This window comes from Ahaetulla prasina, chromosome 8, assembly GCF_028640845.1.
Source record: "Ahaetulla prasina isolate Xishuangbanna chromosome 8, ASM2864084v1, whole genome shotgun sequence".
Taxonomy (NCBI): domain Eukaryota; kingdom Metazoa; phylum Chordata; class Lepidosauria; order Squamata; family Colubridae; genus Ahaetulla; species Ahaetulla prasina.
The window spans coordinates 60,395,840-60,420,023 of NC_080546.1; positions in this window are offsets into that span (position 1 = coordinate 60,395,840).

A 24,184-nucleotide genomic window follows, 5' to 3' on the forward strand; every position below is an offset into this window, starting at 1 on the left:
CGGTCCAGAAAGGGGCGCAACTGGCATACCAGGCGAACCTGGTAGAACGCTCTCCTGGAGACGGCCGTCAAATGATCTTCTAGAGACAGCCGTTCATCCAGGAGGACGCCTAAGTTGCAAACCCTTTCCATCGGGGCCAATGACTCGCCACCGATGGTCAGCCGCGGATTTAGCTGACTGTACCGGGATGCCGGCATCCACAGCCACTCTGTCTTGGCGGGATTGAGCTTGAGCCTGTTTCTCCCCATCCAGACCCGTACGGCTTCCAGGCACACGGAACAGCACTTGATAACCGTTGGGGTGGTCCGGTGTAGAAAAGTACAGCTGGGTGTCATCCGCATACAGCTGGTACTTCACACCGAAACCACTGATGATCTCACCCAGCGGCTTCATGTAGATGTTAAACAGAAGGGGCGAGAGAATCGACCCCTGCGGCACCCCACAAGTGAGGCGCCTCGGAGCCGACCTCTGCCCCCCTGTCAACACCGACTGTGACCGGTCAGAGAGATAGGAGGAGAACCACCCATAAATTGTGCCTCCACTCCCAATCCTCCAACCGGCGCAGCAGGATACCATGGTCGATGGTATCGAAAGCCGCTGAGAGATCTAATAGGACCAGGGCAGAGGAACAACCCCTATCCCTGGCCCTCCAGAGATCATCCACCAACGCGACCAAAGCCGTCTCCGTGCTGTAACCGGACCGGAAACCGGACTGGAACGGGTCTAGATAGACAGTTTCATCCAGGTGGAAGGGAGACTGATATGCCACCATACTCTCTACAACCTTCGCCATGCGGGTTGGAGACCGGACGATAATTACCTAAAACAGCCGGGTCCAGGGAAGGCTTCTTAAGGAGGGGCCTCACCACCGCCTCTTTCAAGGCGGCCGGGAAGACACCCTCCACCAAAGAAGCGGTCGTAATCGCCTGGAGCCAGCCTCGTGTCACCTCCTGAGTGGCCAGCACCAGCCAGGAGGGGCACGGGTCCAGTAAACGTGGTGGCATTCAGCCTACCCAGCAACCTGTCCATGTCCTCAGGAGCCACAGGGTCAAACTCATCCCAGACAATATCGCCAAGACCACCCTCGAGCATCTCACCCGCATCACCGCAATCTTGGTCCAAACCATCCCGGAGCTGAACGATTTTATCGTATAGATAACCGTTAAACTCCTCAGCACGTCCCTGCAGCGGGTCATCCCGCTCCCCCTGGTGTAAGAGGGAGCGAGTCACCCGAAACAGGGCGGCTGGGCGGTTATCTGCCGATGCAATGAGGGAGGAGGCGTAGCTACGCCTCGCTTCCCTCAATGCCACTAGGTAAGTCCTAGTATAGGACTTCACTAGTGTCCGATCAGTTTCCGAACGGCTAGACCTCCAGGAACTCTCTAGGCGTCTTCTCCGGCGCTTCATCCCTCTCAGCTCCTCGGAGAACCAAGGAGCCGGTTGGGACCTGCGCCGGGTCAGAGGCCGCAAAGGCACGACACGGTCTAAGGGCCCCGCGGCCCGTTCCCAGGCCGCAACAAGTTCCTCAGCCGAGCCGTGAGCCAGACCCTCAGGAAATGGCCCAAGCTCCGTCCGGAACCCATCCGGGTCCATCAGGCGCCTGGGGCGGAACCAACGTGTCGACTCCGCCTCCCTGCGGTGGTGAATGGCGGTCAGAAAGTCCAGGCGAAGAAGAGAGTGATCTGACCATGACAAAGGTTCAATGACTATTTCCTTTAAGTCCAGATCTCTCAACCACTGACCAGAGAGAAAAATCAAGTCCAGAGTGCCACCCCCAATGTGAGTAGGGCCATCAACTACTTGGGTCAGGTCCAAGGCCGTCATGGAAGCCGTTAATGGCTTGAATTCAGCTCAGAAAAGAAGGAAAATATTTCACTACTTGAAACAATTTAAAAATGATGTGATTTGTTTGCAAGAGACACATATAAAATTATCAGACCAAAAATATTTAATTAATTCAAAATTGGGTAACCATTTTGTTGCATCAGCTTTGGAAAAGAAGCATGAAATTGTTGTATATATCAGGAAGGATATACCAGCTAAGTTAATTGAGGCAGATATTCAACGAAGATTTATTGCTATTGAACTGGTGAAAGATGCAAAAAAGACTTTGCTGATAGGTATTTATGCACCTAATCAGCAACAAGAAAAGTTTTACAAAATGTTACATGAGAGGCTGACCCTCTGGGATTATAGTTCGTTTATTTTATTAGGAGACTGGAATGGAGTAATTGATACAAGAAGGGATAAGAGAACCTCCTCCAAGAAGATACCTATACATGCAAAACTACCAAAATCCTTTTTTGAAATGATGGAAGACTTTGAGTTTAGAGATATATGGAGGTTACGGAATCCAGATGAGAGAGATTTTACCTTTTTTTCTGATAGGCATCAATCTTTTTCACGTATTGATTTTATTTTAATTTCTAATGACTTGCTTTCTAGGGTGAAGAAAACGAAGATATTTCCAAGGTGTTTAACTGACCATAGCCCAGTATGGATGGAATTATTACAAGGGAAAAAAGGTGGTAGAACATGGAGGTTGAATGAAAATCTGTTTAGATATGAGGATAATGTAACTTATTGTAAGAAACAGTTGAAAGAATTTTTTGATTTTAATATGTACAAAGGGACACCTATAGGAACTGTGTGGGAGGCGAGCAAAGCGTTTATTAGAGGGATATTGATTTACTTGGACAATAGGCAAAGAAATAATAAACAAAGGCAGCGTAGGTACTTGGAAGAAGAAATTCAAAGGAAGCAACAGTTATTAATTCAAAACCCACAAGATCACAAACTTAAAGAGGCTATAAAAATATTACAGAGTCAATTTAATATGTTAATGGCAGACCAGGTGGCAACGAATATACAATATGCTAAACATAATACCTTTTGTAATGCAAATAAACCTGGGAGATGGTTGGCATATAACTTAAGGAAGAAACAGAAAGCACGTGTCATACAAAAAATAGAATATAAAGGTAAAGAGATATATCAACAGGATAAAATTAAAAGGCATTCTCAGAATTTTATACTGCACTATATGCAAAAGACAAAATATTGAATAGGGACATTTATGATTATTTGAAAGATTATAAGGTTAATATTCTAACATTAGAACAGAGGAGGAGCTGAATCGGCCGATAGCTACTGGAGAAATAGTGGAGGCAATTAAACAATTAAAATGGGAAAACCCTGGTACAGATGGTCTTACAGCAACTTATTATAAAAACACAGGATGAAATATTAGGCCCACTTAAAGAATTATTTAATCAGATACAATTAGGAGTGGAATACCCCGTCATGGAAAACATCTTTTATTTCACTGATACCAAAGAGGAGCAAGATTGCTCTAAACCTGGTAACTACAGGCCGATTTCACTTTTAAATAATGATTATAAGATTTTTGTAAAAATAATAGCAAATAGATTAATGTTAGTTTTACAACAAAGAATTCATACTGATCAATCTGGTTTTATAAAAGGGAGGCAGATGAGGAATAATGTTAGACAGATTATTAATATATTGGAATATTTGGAAGAGAAGAATACTTCAGCAGCACTTATTTTTGGATGCAGAGAAAGCCTTGGGTCGATTGCATTGGGATTTTTTATTTAAATTAATAGAGAAAATGCAATTTGGAGATTGTTTTGTTAGAATAATTAAAGCGATTTATGGAGAGCAAACAGCACAGATTATAATAAATGGTAGCTTGACAGAAGTTATTAAGATTGCGAAAGGAACGAGACAGGGATGTCCCTTATCACCATTATTGTTTGTTTTGACTCTGGAACCATTATTAGATAAAATACGAGAATTAATGAAAATAGAGGGAATTAAGGTTAGACAATATGAGTATAAAGTTAGAGCTTTTGCAGATGATGTAGTGGTTACGTTAACGAATCCTATAAATTCAAGTAGATTTTTGTTGGAAGTAATTGATAAATATGGAAAGGTATCAGGATTTAAAATAAATCAGAATAAAACAAAAGTGATAATTAAAAATATGTCTATACAACAGAAACAAAAACTAGAGGAAATGACAGGATTTGAGGTAGTAAAAAAGGTTAAATACTTAGGGGTCTATATTAGCTCATCGAACAAGAAACTTTATAAGAATAATTATGACTTGCTATGGCAAAAAGTTCAGAATGATATGAGTGTCTGGAAGAAATTGCAGTTATCCCTATTGGGAAGGATTGCGGCTATTAAAATGAATGTGTTACCTAGATTTTTGTTTCTGTTCCAGATGATACCAATAATTAAAAAGGATAAAAATTTGGAAGATTGGCAGATTGGGATTAACAAATTTATATGGCAGGGTAAAAAGGCGAGGATTAAAATGAAAATAATACAGGACTCACGGGAAAGAGGTGGTTTAAGAATGCCTAACTTTAAATTATATTATGAAGCAGTAGCCCTTTCAGTAAACAGTGACTGGTTTAACTTAACAGAGGAAAGAATTTTGAATATAGAAGGTTATGACTTGTTATATGGATGGTATGCGTACCCCAACGAAGCTATCGAAGTGCTGTCCCGGTGTTTGGAGGCCGTACGGGTCTGGATGGGGAGAAACAGGCTCAAGCTCAATCCCTCCAAGACAGAGTGGCTGTGGATGCCGGCATCCCGGTACAGTCAGCTGAGTCCACGGCTGACTGTCGGGGGCGAGTCACTGGCCCCGATGGAGAGGGTGCGCAACTTGGGCGTCCTCCTGGATGAACAGCTGTCTTTTGAAGATCATTTGACGGCCGTCTCCAGGAGAGCTTTTTACCAGGTTCGCCTGGTGCGCCAGTTGCGCCCCTTTCTAGACCGGGATGCCCTGTGCACGGTCACTCACGCCCTCGTGACGTCTCGCCTGGATTATTGCAATGCTCTCTACATGGGGCTCCCCTTGAAGGGCATCCGGAGACTGCAGTTAGTTCAGAATGCGGCTGCGCGGGTTATAGAGGGAGCCCCTCGTGGCTCCCGTATGACACCTATCCTGCGCAGACTGCACTGGCTACCTGTGGCCTTCCGGGTGCGCTTCAAGGTTCTGGTAACCACCTTTAAAGCGCTCCATGGCATAGGGCCGGGCTACTTACGGGACCGTCTACTGCTACCGGATACCTCTCACCGCCCCATGCGCTCCCACAGAGAGGGACTCCCCAGGGTGCCGTCAGCTAGACAGTGTCGTCTGGCGACGCCCAGGGGAAGGGCCTTCTCTGTGGGGGCCCCCACCCTCTGGAACGAACTCCCCCCAGGACTCCGTCAACTTCCAGACCTCCGAACCTTCCGTCGCGAGCTTAAAACACACCTATTTATCTGCGCGGGACTGGACTAGTTTTTAAATTTTTTAAATTTTAAATTTTTAACATTTTAAGGGGTTTTTATTGGTTTTAATATTTATATTATTTTTAATAATTAGGCTTTCTGAATATGTTTTCTTAATGGTTTTCTTAATTTGTATATATATGTTTTTTTTATCTGCCTGTGAACCGCCCTGAGTCCTTTGGGAGATAGGGCGGTATATAAATTTGAATAAATAAATAAATAAATAAATAAATAAATAAATAAATAAATTTTATGAAAAAAAAGTGGATAGGGCTTTTAAGAATCATGTGTTGAAAAGTGCTCTTTTGCGGGTCTGGAAAAAATATTCCTATAAATTAGAATACAAGATTCCTATATGGGCGAGCCCTAGACATGCAATAGAGAATATAAATATAGAACAGAAACAGGAAATGATTACTTATAAAGAACTTTTGTATGCTGAAGGAGGTAGATTGCAATTAAAATCATTACAGGTATTAAATGAAGAAGGGAGGAATTATACTTGGTTTCAATATGGGCAAATAAGTGCTAGATGGAAAGAAGATCAAAAAATTGGTATAATGCAAAGGGAGGAAAATTTAATAAAGCAAATTAGAAATCAGACCCAGGAGCATATAAAGAGGTTGTATAATGTGTTGCTTGAAATAGATTCGGAAAAGGATTTGGTAAAGGATTGTATGATAAAATGGGCACAGAATATTCAGGAACCAATAATGTTGGAAACATGGGAGAAAATTTGGGTTAGAAATGTTAAGTTTACACAAGCACAGAATTTAAGGGAAAATTTTTATAAGATGTTTTATAGATGGCACTTAGATCCCAAAAAATTATCATGTATGTATCCTAATATCCAAGCGAAATGTTGGAGGTGTGATTGTGATGACGCTACATATTTTCATATTTGGTGGACTTGCAAGAAAATTAAGGTCTTTTGGATAAGAATTTGGTGGATTATTCAAAATGTACTGAAGAAGAAGATAAAGTTCCTGCCACAATTTTTCCTTTTGGGAATTATAACGGATTGTACAGGGATTGAGACTAAAAGACAATACGCAGGAAAGATATTTAATTGAATGGAAAAAATGGATTGATTATCTACAAAAGATTAAGAAATATCAGATTGCCTTTGAATAATTAGAAAGTTATTTTATGTAATGGGGAGGGGGTTGGGAGATGAAAAGCTTTGGATGTGGTTATTTGGATGTGGTTATTTGGATTGGAAGGGAAAATTTTATTCTATGTTTGGTTTATGTATAACAATACCTTGTGATTGACCCGGGAAGCCGGGGGGGGGGGAGGGAGGGGGGAAGGGGTTTTTTTGGGGGGGGGGAGGGGGGAAAAAGGGGGAAAATGTTTTTGTTTTTTAAAACTCTTTCAATAAAAAAAAAAAAGCCGCTGAGAGATCTAATAGGACCAAGGCAGAGGAACAACCCCTGTCCCTGTCCCTCCAGAGGTCATCCATCAACGCGACCAAAGCCGTCTCCGTGCTGTAACCGGGTCGGAAGCCGGACTGGAACGGGTCTAGATAGACAGCTTCCTCCAGGTGCCGGGGAAGCTGCCATGCAACCACACTCTCTACAACCTTTGCTAAAAAGCAAAGGTTGGAGACTGGACGATAATTTCCCAAAATAGCGGGGTCCAGGGAAGGCTTCTTCAGGAGAGGTCTCACCACCGCCTCCTTCAAGGCGGCGGGGAAAACCCCTTCAACCAAAGAAGCATTTATAATCCCCTGGAGCCAGCCTCGTGTCACTTCCTGAGCAGCCAGTACTAACCAGGAAGGACACGGGTCCAGTAAACACGTAGTTGCATGCAACCTCCCCAGCAACCTGTCCACGTCCTCGAGAGCCACAGAATCAAACTCATCCCAAATAACCTCAACAAGACGAGTCTCTGCCACCTCGGCTGAATCGCCATAATCATGGTCCAAGCCATCACGAAGCTGAGCGATTTTATCGTATAGATAACCGTTAAACTCCTCGGCTCGTCCCTGCAGAGGTCATCCCGTCCCTCCTGTTGAAGGAGGAACGGGTCACCAAACAGGCGGCGGGTGGTTATCTGCCGATGCAATGAGGGTGGAAACGTGGGCAACCGCCTCCTCATTGCCACTAGGTAGGTCCTAGTAAAGGACCTCACTAGTGTCCGATCAGCCTCGGAACGACTGGACCTCCAAACACTCTCTAGGCGTCTTCTCCGGCGTTTCATCTCTCTCAGCTCCCCGGAGAACCAGGGAGCCAATTGAGATCTACGCCGGGTCAGAGGCTGCAAAGGCACGACATGGTCCAAAGCCCCAGCCACGGCCCGTTCCCAAGCCGCAACCAGTTCTTCAGTCGTGCCGTGGGTAAGATCCTCAGGAAACAGCCCAAGCTCCGTCAGGAACCTCTCCGGGTCCATCAGGCGCCTGGGACGGAACCAACGCATAGGCTCCATCTCCCTGCGGTGGTGAGCAGCGGTTCGAAAGTCTAGGCGAAGGAGAAAATGATCTGACCATGACAACGGTTCTTTCACTATATCTCCTAAATCCAGATCATTTACCCACTGACCAGAGATAAAAATCAAGTCTAGCGCGCCTCCCCCAATGTGTGTAGGGCCATCAATTACTTGAATCAGGTCCAAGGCCATCATGGAGGCCTGGAACTCCTGAACCACTGTTGATGACAAGCCGGCCGATGGCAAGTTGAAATCTCCCAAGACCAAAAGTCTGGGAATCTCAACCGCCACGCCAGCAAGCACCTCCAGTAGTTCAGGTAGGGCTGTAGTCACGCAGCAAGGAGCCAGGTACGTGATCAACAACCCCATCTGATTTCGATGGCCCCACTTCACAAGGAGGGATTCACAGCCAGCTATCTGAGGAACAGTGGACTCCCTCGGCTCCAGACTTTCCCTAATCACAACCGCCACCCCCCCACCCCTACCCTGGGCCCTCGGCTGATGGAATGCACGGAAACCCGGAGGGCACAGTTCAACCAGGGGTACACCCCCTTCTGTGCCCAGCCAGGTCTCCGTAATGCCCATAAAGTCTGCGGACTCCCTCTGAATCAGATCACAAATCAGGGGAGTCTTATTAACCACGGATCGGGCATTGCAGAGCATCAGCCGTAGACCCAAGCTCTGAGGATCTTGACCATCCGGGGAACGAGTGAGGACTGGGGGGCCGGAGCACGTGATCGCCTTTAGACATCGGCCACGTGCTCCCAACAAACGATACGGCCCCCTGCCTCCGCCATATCTGCCCCTCCCACTTACCGTACAGATGGAATGATACTCTTTGCTCTGTTCAGACCCCTCCCCCCTGTCTTCGGACCAGCTAAAATAGTGTCGTGAGCACGCGCTAGGACTGGACATACCCTCCCCGACGGGTTTCCCCCAACACCCGCCCTTACCCTCTCCCCCTTTAAAAATTCCCTCTCTAAAAATCCCCAAAGGCTCTTTCTCTTCGCATGCCACCTCTGTGGGTCCCAAAACCCGTCACTGAGGCCGGCCCTTGATAACAAGGTGGGCCATTCCTGCGAGGCGGGGGCACCTCGCAGGCGCAAGAGTTCATGTGCAGAGTAACGCATAGAAAAAAAAGAATGAAAATCGGCGAAAGATGGTAAGATGATAAAACCCGGGTTGGCAGAACATTAATAGACGATGGAACCTCCAATGGATATCCAGTTTTCCAATAAGGCAAATAGGGGCTGGAACATGATGACAAAGAATATAACAAAAAAAAGATAGACAGATGGGATCCATGGTAAATAGTCCATAAATAACGTCCTTGTAAGATCTTAATAAGTCAAGGACAGCTGCCAATCTGTCCATAGTCCAGTCCAGTCCAGGAAACCATTGGATAAAAACCGTCCCCACCATCGATGCCTGTCCATAATTACTCCTTAGAAGCCTGCCATATCACCCTCTCCGCCAGCTGCTCCGAGAGCAAGCTGCTCCAGGCCAAAGGCCTGTCCACAGCCAGCTACTGGACTTGTTCTTGGACAGCCAAAATGAAGCCTTCAATTTCTTTCTTCAGCACCCCGATCATAACTGAGTCCATGTTAGCTTTGTGTCTATCTTTCCTTCAATGTCATTCAAGTATTGACTGTGCATAGGCTTCTTTTTCCAGTTAAAAACTCGATGTTCAATTGTTTCCTTTCAAAATTCTGCTTTCAATTTTGTTGTTTTCAAGAGATTTCCCTTGTTCATCTCCTTCATTAGAAGCTATTTTCCTTTTTTATGTAATCATTTAATCCATGTTTTTTCTCTTCCATAGTTTGATTCATCCATAAAATTCCTCTACCATCCTGAGATCTTGGCAAATACAATCGATCATCAGTTTTTGAGTGCAGAGCATAGTTTATTGTCATTAGTTTTCTTGTCTTTCAAACCAAGTTATCAAATTCTAGCTGAGTCCAATCAATTATTCCAGCTGAGTTATTGCAGGCACTGCCCAGGTGTTAATTGCCTTGATGATATTCCTTCCATTCAGCTTTGATTTCAATATTTGTTATTATTATTGTTATTTATGCAAGCATTCAGTCTCTTCACATCAGGGATAAAAAGTCCTATAGGAATATGGAGATTCTTGGGCAAGCACACAAAGTTGACCTCCAATATCCTAACAGTTTTCAACAATCCTTGGGACAATGGACTTTTGTGATTCTCCTCCACTGTACTTGATTTTTAACAATAACAGAATTGGAAGGTACCTTGGAGTTCATCTAGTCTAACCCCCTGCTCACGCAGGAGACCTATACTAGGGTTTTGAACCTCTGAACTGCCGACCTTTCTGATCAACAAGCTCAGCGTCTTAGCCACTGAGACACCTAGCCAGGCCTACTCAGTGTTCATCCTCTGGTTGAGAAAAGAAAAATGTAAAATATTACCCACTCAGTAATCTATACCTCTTACTAGTCTTAATAGTAACAACCATTGGTTAATTCCAATCTTCACAAAAGGAAGTGTCTTCCCTTCACATTTTTCAGTTATATTGTATAGCAATTTGCCAAAAAACCTGAGCCATTGCCATGATAACATCTTTGGCTGTCAAGTTAAAATTTTATTTGTATATAAAAGTCTCTGTGAATTGTGAAAGTGAAAGTATAGTATGCCAGCATTTTGCCACAGTAGCTCTACTGTAGCATTCTTGCAGTCAGTAGAAAATAAAGCACTTTCAACTGGATGAGCCAATTTCTCTCAATCTAACTACTTCACACTGTTGTTGCTAAGGAATTAAAATGAAGGAAAATGACTATTTGACTTTGAAGTTGACTTTGTATATAATATACAAATGGATGAAGACTATTGCTTGACATAGTGTAAGCCGCCCTGAGTCTTCGGAGAAGGGTGGGATATAAATGCAAATAAAAAAAAAATCTATTGTGAATCATAAAGAAAGGCTACTCAAATTAAGTAGATCCAAAAATAAAGCAATTCGGTGTCCCAAAACTATCAGCATCATGAAATTAGACAGCTTTAGAGCTTCTTTTCAAATTCAAAAGCTTTGCATAGAAGCTACTTAAGATAAAATTTTAAAAAACAGGCAAACTTGTTCACTGTGATCTGTTTTACAATTTGTAGTAATCTTTGCTTCGAATATCGAGACTGGTAATATAAGATGTAATGTCTTACAATGGGAAAATGTGATGTATTCCTCTTGTTTCTGAGAAGAGAAAAACTAGTATGGAAGAAAAATGTTTTATGATTTGTATTTTCAACACTTTAGAAGTAAGGAGACAAAGGAGAAGATGAACTATAGTACTACAGATAGTCCTTGACTTATAACCATTTATTTAGTGACCATTCAAAGTTACAGCAGCAGTGAAAAAGGTGACATAAAGCAGTGAAAAACATGACATAAATTTCACACTTATGACTTGTAACATCCCTATAGTCACGTGATCAAAATTCAGATGCTTGGCAACTGACTCATATTTATGATGACTGAAATGTCCTGTGGTCATGTGATCACTTTTGTGACTTTCTGACAAGCAAAATAAATGGGGAAGCCAGATTCACTTAACAACCAAGTTACTAACTTAACAACTACAGTAATTCACTTAACAACTATGTTATAAAATGGGGTAAAACTGACTTAAAAACTGCTTCACTTAGCAATAGAAATTTTGGGCTCTATTGTGGTCATAACTTGAGTACTATCTATATTGTATAAATTGACAAATATTATCAATCTTTGATTGCTGTTTTTTGTAACTACTATAATTTGTAATTTCTTCAGCTTTTTTCCCCATTACTTCTTCACTCGTGGGCGTGCATGCACTCACGCGCGCAGAAGCATCTGGGCAGGTGGGCAGAGTCTCCCGCCGCCATCGCTACCAGTTCGCCCAACTCAGGTTGAACCAGTAGCAACCCTCCACTGGCCATTATATATAGGTTTTCAAGAGCCTCGGTATCACAGTGGTTAGAATGCAGTACTGCAGACTACTTCTTCTGACTGCCAGCTGACTGCAATTTGGCAGTTCAACTCTCACCAGGCTAAGGTTGACTCAGCCTTCCATCCTTTTGAATGGGTAAAATGAAGATCCAGATTGTTGGGGGCAATATGCTGACTCTATAAACAGCTTGGGGAGGGCTGTAAAGTGCTGTGAAGCAATATATAAGTCTAAGTGCTATTTCTATTGTAGGAAACTCAAAATTTGTAACAAATACTTAAATACCTACATTTTATCATCATTTATGTGCATTAGGTTCTTAACTGATTCATAGGTAAAAATTAAAAATTGGATTAGCAAGTAAAAGTTCAAAAAATCAAGGTGCTTAATCTAGATCAGCTTTTGAAGCAAAATTATCCAATTCAATGTTCCTTCATTTCCTCCATTATTTGAATAAGGATAAATTAAATACAGCTTTTACAAGGTGGAACATACAGCACTATATAATAAACATGAGCATAGCCAAATGATTTGCAAATGTACCAGCTGATGTTAATACAAAGGACAGCAAAAATATATGGCTTGCCAGAATACTGACTCTGTCAGACCTGCATCAATCTGATCCCTTAGGAAAGAAAAGCCTTCAACTCCATTTGATTAAAACAGGGGTCAGCAACCTGAGGCTCCAGAGCTGCATGTGGCTCTTTGGACCCTCAGCTGTGGCTCCCTGTTGGGTGATCCCACCACTGGCTGGCCCCGCCCCTTGACCTCCCCTCCCAGTCACTCCTCACCTGGCCTGAGAAGGTAAGGGCGACGGCAGGGGATGGAGAAGTGCCAGGGCAGAGACAGAGAGATACAGAAAGAGAGGGAGGGAGGGGAGAGAGAGATATGTCAAAAGGGTTTTGTGGTTCCTAGTGTTTTTTAACAACCGGTTCTCTGCCCTAATGACCGGCTGGGTAGGTGTGGCTAGGGGGGGTCATGTGACTGGTGGAAGTGAGTGACATCGAGTTGGCCATACCCACCCAGGTTTTGTGGCTCCCGGTGTTTTCTTTTCTGTGGGAAACTGGTCCAAATGGCTCTGAGTATTTAAGGTTGCAGATCCCTGGGTTAAAGCAAAGGGTTCTTTTACTAAGGATATTGGTTGCAATAAAATCTACTACGCTTGCTAGATGCAAAAATAAACGTAAGTCCCCTCCCCCCACACTGTGGCCAGTCCATTTCCAGCCAAGATGTTTTGAGAACTCTGGGATGTTTGGGGATATTCCGTTTATTTCACAGGGTGTCTGGCCGTGGGATGCTGGTACAAAGACGATCCGGCTGCTCTGATCCTTATCACCGGTCATTCTCCCCTTCCCTATTTCCTATCACATATAGACACAAAGCTTTATTGTCCTTTCCCCCCTTCATCCTCCCCCCACCCACTTCTTTTGATGGCAGGATGTCTATGAGGCACCAAGCTGACCCAGGCAGAGCTGACAGACTCCACAAATCCAAAACAAATGACAGCAATGTAAAATTCAAAGTATTAATTTGCAAAATTTTCTAGGAACTCTGGCAAACTCTTTGAAACAGGTCAAAGTATTTATCCCAATGTGTAGATTGTTAACTATTCATGAAATCTGAAGTGAATTATTTCACCCATTAATTAATATCTATTGTCAAGAGAACCTAAATATAATAGTGAAACCTAGACAGTATTTTTTCCAGTTGGCATAACATAGCAGAAAAAATGGCTTTTCCTCTCAAAAGACAAATATCTGACTTCTAGAATCAATAGCATAATAAAAGATTTCTTGCTCCAAAAATATTGTATTGCAGCCTGCAGATTGCTGAATCTCAGTTCTAAGTATTATTCACAACAATAGATACTGTTTTGTAATATTTTACTGAAGGGAGAAAGTAAAAATATGCTATTTTCCCATGAGATACTACCAGCAGTATTTGATGTATAGATTTGTTTTTAGTATTCCTTTTGTTAGTTTGATTTTGAAAGCACAGAATATTTCTTAGAGAAGAAGTTAAGGGAATTAAACAGGTAATACAGGCAGCTACCAAGCAATGAAAATTTATTATAGATTTTGTCTGTTCTGTACTTTATTTTTAAAAAATACATGATAAAAACTTAACTCTTTAAACCAAGCTTTATTTCTGGTTGTTAGATTACATGTTAAATAAAGGTAATATAATTTTTGTAAAGAAGAGCCAATTTGGAGTACTGGTAAAAAAAGCACCAGGCTAGAAACTGAGGATTGTATAGTCCTCTCTTTGGCAAAAACCAGCAGAGTGACTTAGGAAGAAGCCAATGGCAACCACTTCTGGCAATGTTTCCAAGAAAATTGCAGGGATTTAGCCAGGGAGTGATCAAGGGTCAGCTTGAAGACATAAACACACACAAATGATAAAGAAAAGGTTTGTAAGTAACTGTTTAAGTCACAAAGCCAATTGTGATGACTGAGAAATCATGATCAATTTTAAAAGGCTTATATTGGGTGTGGGGGCAGACCTTTTGCTTTACAGTTTGGTTGACTGTAAAAAATACAACAAACCTAGATATTGGGAAGAGGCCAACTTAATTGAAGAACCAAGATGGAAAAATTTGATCTTAAGCTAACCTATTATATAAAAGCTGGAGAAAAATGGAAAATAGGCTCCTTGGTGCTCTCAAAGTGTGGTTGTTTTCTTGCAGATGTTTCTTTTTAAAAAAAATATTTTTTATTAAAAAGATTTTTTAAAAAAAAAGAAATATTAACAGTTTCTTCTTTTCAACATTTTTGCATAGGTAATCAATACTTATATATTTTCTCTCTCTTATCCTAATGTATCTTTTATACATATATTTCTAATATATCATATATATATCACTATAATATATTATATTATTCTAATCATTTTATTTACATATATATTTAAATATACACGTGTACCCAATCTCCATTCCACAATTTTTGTTTCTTCCTATTTGTTCTTCTATTTCTACTCCTAATTTAGCCATTATTTAATCTTTCCTTATCCTTTTTTTCCTTTTCCTCCAACCAGACTATATAATATTCTGTTTCCTCTTTTTCTTCTATCTTTTTCATAAGCTTATCCATTTCTGCACATTCCATGATTTTTCTAATTACATTGTCTTCAGATGGTATATTGTTATTTTTCCAGTTCTGTGCGTAAACTATTCGTGCTGCTGTAACTATGTGGATAATTAAATACCTTATTTCTTTTTCATATGACCCTGGAATTATTCCCAGTAAAAATGTTTCTGGCCTCATTTCTATATGTTGATTTATAATTTCTTCTATTTGTAATTTAATTTTTTGCCAATATTGTTTCGCTTTATGACAGGACTACCACATATGATAATAAGTTCCTTTTTGTTGTTTATATTTCCAACATAGTGGTGAGGTATTGGGGAACATCTTTGCCAATCTAGCTGGTGGCAGGTGCCACCTATAAAACATTTTATACATGTTTTCTTTATAGGGTACAGACATTGTTAGTTTATAATTTGTATCCCATAATTTCTCCCACTAATCTAATTCAATATTGTAACTGAATTTTTTTGCCCAAATTTTCATGTTTTTTTGACTACCTCTTCTTCCAATTTGTATCTTAATAAATAATTGTAGATTTTTTTAATCAATTTGTCTTCTGTACCTTGAAGAATTTTGTCCAATTCATATGCTTCCTTTTGGAATCCAGATTGTATCAAATCTGTTGTATCTGGATTTTATTTCCATATAAGGCCACCAATCAATGTCTGTACCCTGTTCTTTTAATTCCTGTCTTGTTTTTAGTTTCCCTTGATTATTTAACAAATCTTTATATCTTCATTTTATCAATGTCTAATGCGTTTGGGTAAATTTGTGCCTCCATTATGGATAACCATTCTGGAATTTTATCATAGTGGTTCTTTTTTATCCCTTGCCATGTCTGTAACAGTGTTTCTCTAATTAAATGCTTTTGAAAATATCCATGCTGTCTACTTTTTCCCTCCCACAGAAATGCATGCCAACCTCTTTTTTGAACTATTACCATCTGGAAGACCGTACAAGACAATATGAACACAGACAAATAGGCTGAAAAGCAGCTTCTATCCCAGAGCAGTAACTATACTGAATTCTACGGTAAAGTGCAATATTAATGCAATATCAGGGGTTTTCAATTCAATTGCATACAATGTGAAAGAGGTGTGTTTTTGTTTTATTTTTATAGGGTTTTTTTAAAAGTATAAAAAGTATAATATGCAGTGAAGATGGCACTTAATTTCATTCTATGAGGTGACAATAAAGTAAACTATTAAACTATTATTGCTTGGTCTCGGAGATCCTCCTGATGACTTTGGAGAGGAGTTGACTCCTAATAAGACCCAGCTTGATCCGATGGCTACATTGGCGAAAGATTTCTTCCATTGAGTCAGCTGCAGCCTGAACCACCCAGGCTTCGCAATCAGCTTGCAGATCCCGGAGACCTGAAAAGAAATCCAGAAAACAAGTGATTTCCAGGATCGACCGGGAGAACCAACCCTGATCAGCGACTGAGTTTCTGGAGTATTAGGTATTTTATTGCAAGCAGAGGAGTGGAAGACTCTTCTTGTGAAATATCTGAGCTCTCTCTCGATTGTATTTATGTCTGATATGCAATGCGGGTTCCAGACAGATGAGCTGTATTCAAGAATTGGTCTAGCAAATGTTTTGTATGCTCTAGTTAGTAGTACAATATTAGCAGAGAAGAAGCTACACAAGTTTAGGTTAACAACTCTTAGTGCCTTTTTGGCAATGTTGTTACAGTGGGCTCTGGCACTCCAAGGTCCTTGACATAGTGAGGGTCATCTATAAGGTCATGTCCATCTAATTTGTATTTTATGTTTTGATTTTTTTTTGCCAATGTGCAAGACAGAGCATTTGTTGGTTGAGATTTGAAGTTGCCATTTATTAGACCATTCTGACACATAGTCAAGTTCTTTTTGAAGGCTACTAGCATTGTCTGTAGTATTGAATAGTTTAACATCGTCAGCGAAGAGAACACAGTTGTTTTCAATATGATTAAAGGTCATTTATGTAAAGTATGAAGAGTGTTGGACCTAAAACACTGTCTTGGGGAACATCACTATTAACAGGTACAGGATTTGATAGAGCGCTTCCTTTGATCCATGGTATGGATCATAGCCCTGCCAGAAAACTAACTAGGTAGGAACTTTGATCAGGGATGAAAATGAAATGGAGGCAGTATCTCTCCTTTCCCAAATAGCTCATGGATGTAATCCCCGATTAGCTGCTTTGTTAGTACTTTGGGAAAGTACTATAGCTTCTGCTTTTAAAACTATTATTCACCCATCTATTCAATGCAATTGGCCAAGACCCCTTCATATAGGATGTCGATGCTTCCTAGAGATTGGCACTGTATTTATGTGATCCATTCTATTAACACTGGTAGAACAGCTAATTATCATAATAGAAAAGGAATAGATGGAGATATTTCTTCATATTTTAATCTGACTACTGATACGTCGGCAAGGCCTCCCAGTGAGGTTTTGCCATTAAAATTAAGATTTTTAAATTTATTTATTTATTTATTTTGTCAAGCATTTATAACAGATATACGTATAAACATGATTATGAATACATGAAATTGATACGAATAAATGGGGACACTAGGACAGTAGGCACGTTGGTGCACTTATGCACAGCCCTCTTAGGAACAGGGTGAGGTCTACAGTCTAAGGTTTTGGGGGTTTGGGGAAGAAACCACAGAGTCAGGTAGTGCATTCCAGACGTTGACCACTCTGTTGCTGAAGTCGTATTTCTTGCAATTGAGTTGGAGCGGTTTACCTTAAGTTTTTATCTATTGTGTGCTCATGTATTGTTGTGGTTGAAGCCAAAGTAGTCATTGACAGGTAGGATGTTGTAGCAGATAATTTTATGTACTACGCTTAGGTCAAACCGAAGGCGGCATAGTTCTAAGTTGTCTATACCCAAAATTTCAAGCCTGGTGCCATAAGGTATTCTGTTGCAAGCAGAGGAGTGGAGGACTCTTCTCGTGAAATAACTCTGGATTCTCTCAATTGTATTAATGTCCGATATGCAGTGCGGGTTCCAGACAGATGAGCTGTATTGGAGAATTGGTCTAGCAAATGTTTTGTATGCCCTCTCTCTCCCCGCCCCTCTATGTATATGTTTCCAGATCCAGTTAAGAGAAGAGTTGGAAACACTTTTCCTCCATGTAAATATATACCGCCCTTGTTTCTATTTCAATATTATTCTGCTCATTGTCTGATATGAAATCTTAATCAAATATTGTAAAAGCAATAGTCAGTAGTGGTTACAAGCAAGAGTGAATCAAAGTTCTTCAAGCAGGTTTAGAAAAATTATTCACAGAAAGAGACATTTGTCATTTTTATTTTTTTATTTATTAAACTATCATTGTTTGGTCTCAGAGATCCTCCTGATGACTTTGGAGAGGAGTTGACTTCTAATAAGACCCGGCTTGATCCGATGGCCACACTGCCGAAAGATTTCTTCCATTGAGTCAGCTGCAGCCTGAACCACCCAGGCTTCGCAATCAGCTTGCAGATCCCGGAGACCTGAAAAGAAATCCAGAAAACCAGTGATTTCCAGGATCGACCGGAAGAACTAAACCTGATCAGCGACAGAGCTTCTGGAGAAAAAATCACCGTTTCAAGTGGGGGAACTTTGAAACTCACCGTGGAAAGCTTCTTTGATTTGGTTGGAAGTCACCACAACCAGTTTCATGTATTGCATGCAGCAGCCAAGGCATATAACCTTTTTCCTAACCTCCAATGGAACTGGGGAAGACGTCACAATCAGAGGCCTTTCCCTCTGAGGACTTTCCCTCTCGGGCCTCCTTGGCAAGAGTGTGGGCTCTTTCAGGCCAGGCATCCTGACAGTAGTTTTCTGGGCCAAATCAGGCAGCACCAGTGCTTGAGGCTGAACCTTCTTCCTGACCTCCAATGGAACTGGGGAAGACTTCACAATCAGAGGCCTTTCCCTCTCAGGCCTCCTTGGCAAGGGAGGGGGCTCTTTCAGGCCAGGCTTTATGTCCGTCTGAGGAGGCCTCGGAGGCGTCCTGACAGTAGCCTTCTGGGCCAAATCGGGCAGCACCAGCGCTGGAGGCTGAACCTTCTTCCTGACCTCCAATGGAACTGGGGAAGACATCACAATCAGAGGAAAGACTTGCATGGTTTGCTGAGTGGCTGAGGAACTGGATGGATGGGAGTCAGAGAAGAGGACTTCTTGGTTGCCCCACCGATGCAGGTCATTATTATTGATCTGTGGACAGGATTCCTTGCTGTCCTTCTTCTTCAGGTAGGGCAACTTCCTCAGCATACAATCCATCCTGGTTTTCACTTGGAACAAAGGCAGAACAGCGCCTCAAGTGGGTTTACTCCCCTGAGGCCTTTCCCCCTCGGGCCTCCTTGGCAAGGGAGGGGGCTCTTTCAGGCCAGGCTTGATCTCCGTCTGAGGAGGCTTCGGAGGCATCCTGACAGTAGACTTCTGGACCATATCGGGCAGCACCAGCGCTGGAGGCTGAACCTTCTTCCTGACCTCCAATGGAACTGGGGAAGACGTCACAATCTGAGGCAAGGCCTGCGTGGTTCGCTGAGTGACTGAGGAACTGGATGGATGGGAGTCAGAGAAGAGGACTTCTTGGTTACACAACCGATGCAGGTCATTGTTATTGCTCTGTGGATGGGACTCCTTGCTGTCCTTCTTCTTCAGGTAGGGCAACTTTTTCAGCATACAATCCATCCTTTCATGAAGAGTGAGTTTTGGAACTGGAAGGAGATACTATCAAGAAAGGAGTGGTCCTTGGTGCTCCCATCTGTCTGTCTTTCTATCATTTATCTAGCTAGCTAGCTATCATCCATTCAGCTCCGCTGTTCTCCATTCTTATCTCCTCCCTTCAATTCCGATCTGTTCTGTTGTTATCTCCTCCAGTCTGCTCTACTCTACTTGTGTCTCCTCTACTCCGCTTCGCTCTCTCCGCTTTTATATCATCCATTCTGCTCTGCTTTGCTCTTAGCTCCACTCTGCTCTTATCTCCTCCACTCCGTTCTCCTCTGCTCCGCTCAAAACACCTCAACTAAACTATCCTCCACTGTCCTCTCCTCAACTCTGCACAGCTCCACTCTCATCCCTTTTGCCTTTATATATCTTCCCCACTATGGCCCCAGGGCCATAGCGCTGTGACATCACAGCATTATGTTCTCATGTGGGACAGGTGATGTCATAAGCCAAGGGTCCTCTTTCTTCCTAAAATAGTTAGGATGGGATATGGAGGATTATCCCCTTGATAACCCCCTTGATATCATTTGCGATATCATGGGGAGGAAAGCTAGGTGTCACCTAGGGGTCACCCTCAACCTGCTAGATGTCCAAAGAACTTAACCAAGATTAAGGCTGATCAATTTTATTCTTTGATTGGCTAAGTCTGCCACTGAGCTTGGTTTTTTTTTTGTTTTTTTTTATTATGAATATTTTATTTTATATATTTTTATTATGATTATTTTATATTATTATTTTATTATGATTATTATTTTATTATTTTATTATGAGATATATGAGATATGATATACTGAGTGGTGTAGGGTTTCCTGCCTGGGCAGGAATAGAATATATAGAATGGAATGGAATGAAGGTCTTCTAGTCCAGCCCCTTGCTCAAGCAGGAGAACCTATAGCATTTCGGATAAGTGGCTGTCTGGTTTCTTCTTAAAAACCTCCAGTGATGAAGCACCCACGATTTCTGAAGCCAAGCTATTCCACTGGTTAATTGATCTCACTGTTAGGAAGTTTCTCCTTAATTCCACTCTAGAGATTCACTTAACAATGGTGGCAAGAAAGGTCATAAAATGGGGCAAAACTCACTTAAGAACCATCTCGCTTAGCAACCTAAATTTTGGTCTTGATTGTGGTCGCAAGTCAAGGGTTACCTGCATTTTAGTTTCGTTGCAGATAATCCAAAATCTCTTCCTTTGTGAGATGGACAATCCTTTAATTTAGATGAATAAAGAACTAAAGTTTTGTGATTCAATGCAGCTTCTGGTTTCAGAGCTGCGTTTGCTCCAGTGGCTTTAAATACCAGCAGCTTTTTAATTTTAGAGTTTCTTAATCTCTTCAGCTTTGAACAACCTTCATGGCATCAGATCTCCCTACAATCAGTTTTGCACCTCCCAATTCCTTCTCTGTTATGGGGTTACACGGTATATCAAGGTGTTTGCTCTTTCTCCAGAGATTTGAGCTGCCATTCACTTGCTGGACATTTTCTGGATTGGACAAAATAGTTTCATTACTGGAAGAGACTTTAGACATGAAATAAGAATAAGTCAAACAAGAATATTGTTAGGTTTGGGCAATGACGAGGCAGGAGACGATACAAGTGACAACAGCTCTGTAGTTTATTGTGATCCCAGCAAAAACCAACAGGCAAAAACCCCTCTTTAAATAGTATTTTGGCTGAGGCATCAGCCAATCAGCAACGTGCATTTTCCCGCCCAAATTTCCCTCCTAAAATTCAAATACATTACACTCCTCCCCTCCCAGAACACATTGTACCATATTTACATAGGTTTTTTTGCATAACATTTGCATGTTATTTTTCCACGTAGTCACGCAGGTAGACAGGGCATCTCCTAACTCTTTCTGACCTGCGCAATTCATTCCCTGGGAGTGAGTCGAGCTGGTCAGAGGGACTGTTTGTCCCTCCCAGCTCCTCCACTGGGCCATCCGGCCCTGGATTATTGGCAGAGTCGTCCCTCCTGTCCTCTGGAGGAGCCGGTTGGCGTCGCTGGACTTCTTCAGACTCAGCTAAGTCCTCCGATTGCCTCGGGGTTGAGTTAGCTGTTGGTTCAAATATTGGGTAGTCAGGGTCTGGCTGTTTGGTTTCTGGATTGTTTTGTATTCTTTTTCGTAATTGATCTATGTGGGTCTCCACACTCGGCCATCCCCCATGTCCACTATGTATGACTTTGGGCCCGTCACTCCTACAATTGTTCCCTTTAGCCACGCTGGGCCCTCACTATAGTTATGTTCCCATACCGGGTCACCTGTTGTCATTGTTCTGGTTTTTTCCTTTGTGCCTTGGTACCCATCAGGAGAGTATGTTGGGTTTAACCAATCTAGGGGGCACCGGAGTCTTCTACCCATTAATAACTCCGATGGCCTGCGGCCGGTGGTCACACAGGGAGTTCTATGTTGGACTGCCAGGAAGGTATCAATTTTGGATTGCCAATCTCCTGGGCTAATTCTAGATAGCGCTTCCTTGGCACTGCGTACGAAACGTTCTGCAAGTCCGTTCGTCGCCGGGTGGAAAGGTGCCAAGAGGACATGTCGGATGCCCTCTTCTGCCAAGTACCCCTCAAACTGGGTGGCCGTAAATTGTGGGCCATTATCGGATACTAGAGTGTCGGGCAACCCGTGTGTCACAAATAGATGTCTCAATACTGTGATTACAGCTTCCGCTGTTGTGGTTTTCATGAGTAAAATTTCTAACCACTTCGAGTCGGCATCTACCACAATTAAGAAGGTCTGCCCATGGAACGGCCCGGCAAAATCTATACGGATCCTGGACCAAGGACCCTGGGGTTTCTCCCAATCCCTTACGGGGGCTGTTGGGGGTAGTGGCCTTGATTCTTGACATGCTTGGCATTTCCCTACCCGGTCGCTAATGTCTTTATCCATTTGTGCCCACCACACGTAACTTCTTGCTAGGCTTTTCATCCTTACAATCCCCAGGTGGCCTACATGCAATAGTTCCAACACATGCCCTCGTAATTTCTCCGGAATAACCACTCTATCCTCCCATAACAGACAACCCCCTTGTACCGACAGTTCCGAACGCTTTTTTGTAAATTCTTTGAAACGATCCCCCGGTGCAGTGGGCCATCCCCTCTGCACCCAACCAATCACAGATCTTATGACAATGTCTTTGTAAGATGCCTTAGTCACTTCCATAGATGTGACTGGGCCAGAGTCCAAAGAATCAATTAACAAGACGGGCGTCCCTGGGGTCGGGTCTTCAATAGTCTCTGGCAACGGGCATCTACTTAAAGCATCCGCATGTCCCAAATCCTTGCCCAGTCGGTGAGACAGTTTGTACGAATATGCTGCCAGGAAAATAGTCCAACGGGTCAGCCTGGGTGATAATGCAACCGGTGTTGGACAGTCCCCCGCCAATAGTCCCAATAAAGGTCTGTGGTCTGTGACTATTTCAAATTGCCGCCCAAACAGGTACTCGTGTAATTTTTTAACCCCAGAAACTATAGCCAGGGCTTCCCGGTCTAGTTGGCTATAGTTCCTTTCCGCTGCGGACATCGTGCGGGAAAAATATGCGATAGGGGCTTTTGAACCGTTCGGTAACCTGTGGCTGAGGACAGCCCCTACCCCATAGGGTGATGCATCACAAACTAGTACTAGTGGCAATGTCCCATTGTACTGAATAAGAAGGCTATCGCTGGACAATAGATTCTTAACTCCTTCAAATGCCTTAGCCTCAACCCTGCCCCAAGTCCAAACAGCTTTTTTCACTAGCAGTTTATGTAGCGGTTCGGCTACCGTTGCCTTATTTTTTAAAAATACCGCATAGAAATTTACAAGCCCCAAAAATGCTTGTAATTCTGTTTTGTTTTTTGGGGTTGGGGCCTTTCTAATGGCTCGCACTTTGCTCTCCATTGGGTGGATGCCTTCCTTATCTATCCGGTAACCCAAGAATTCTACAGATTCAACTCCTATCTGGCATTTGTTGAGTTTAACCTTAAGCCCCGCAGACCTGAAAATGCCCAAAACCTTCCGCAATTTGACCTCTAATTCTTCCAAGTTTTCTGCCGATACCAGTACATCGTCGAAATATGGAACTACTCCTAGTAGACCTTGTAGGAGTCGCTCCATTAGGTTTTGGAATAACCCGGGGGCTACATTAACTCCGAACTGAAGTCGAATGCATTTAAAAGCGCCCCGATGTGTGACAATCGTCTGCGCTTCAGCCGTTCCATTGTCTACCGGTAATTGTTGGTAGGCTTGAGCCAGATCGAGTTTGGCAAAGACCTGTCCCTGCCCTAACGAGTGCAACAAATGTTGCACTATGGGAATGGGGTAAGCACTCTTTTGCAATGCTTTGTTAAGCGTTGCCTTATAGTCAGCACAAATCCGGACTGATCCGTCCGGTTTGACTGGGATTACTATTGGTGTCTCCCATTTTGCATGGTTGACGGGGACTAGTATTCCCTGGCTTACTAATTTGTCTAGTTCCCTGTCAATCTTGGGTTTGAGGGTGAACGGGACCCTCCTAGCCTTTAATTTAATGGGAGCCACCTGGGGGTCCAAATTGAATGAGATGGGGGTCCCCACGTACTTGCCCAGGCAGTCTTGGAAAACGTCCTCGAATTCTCTCAACAATTCGTCCTTCAGGTTGACTCCGCTTCTGTGAACCCCGGTTACTTCCATGCCCAAGGCTCTGAACCAGTCCAGACCTAGCAAACTGGGCAGGTTTCCATCTACG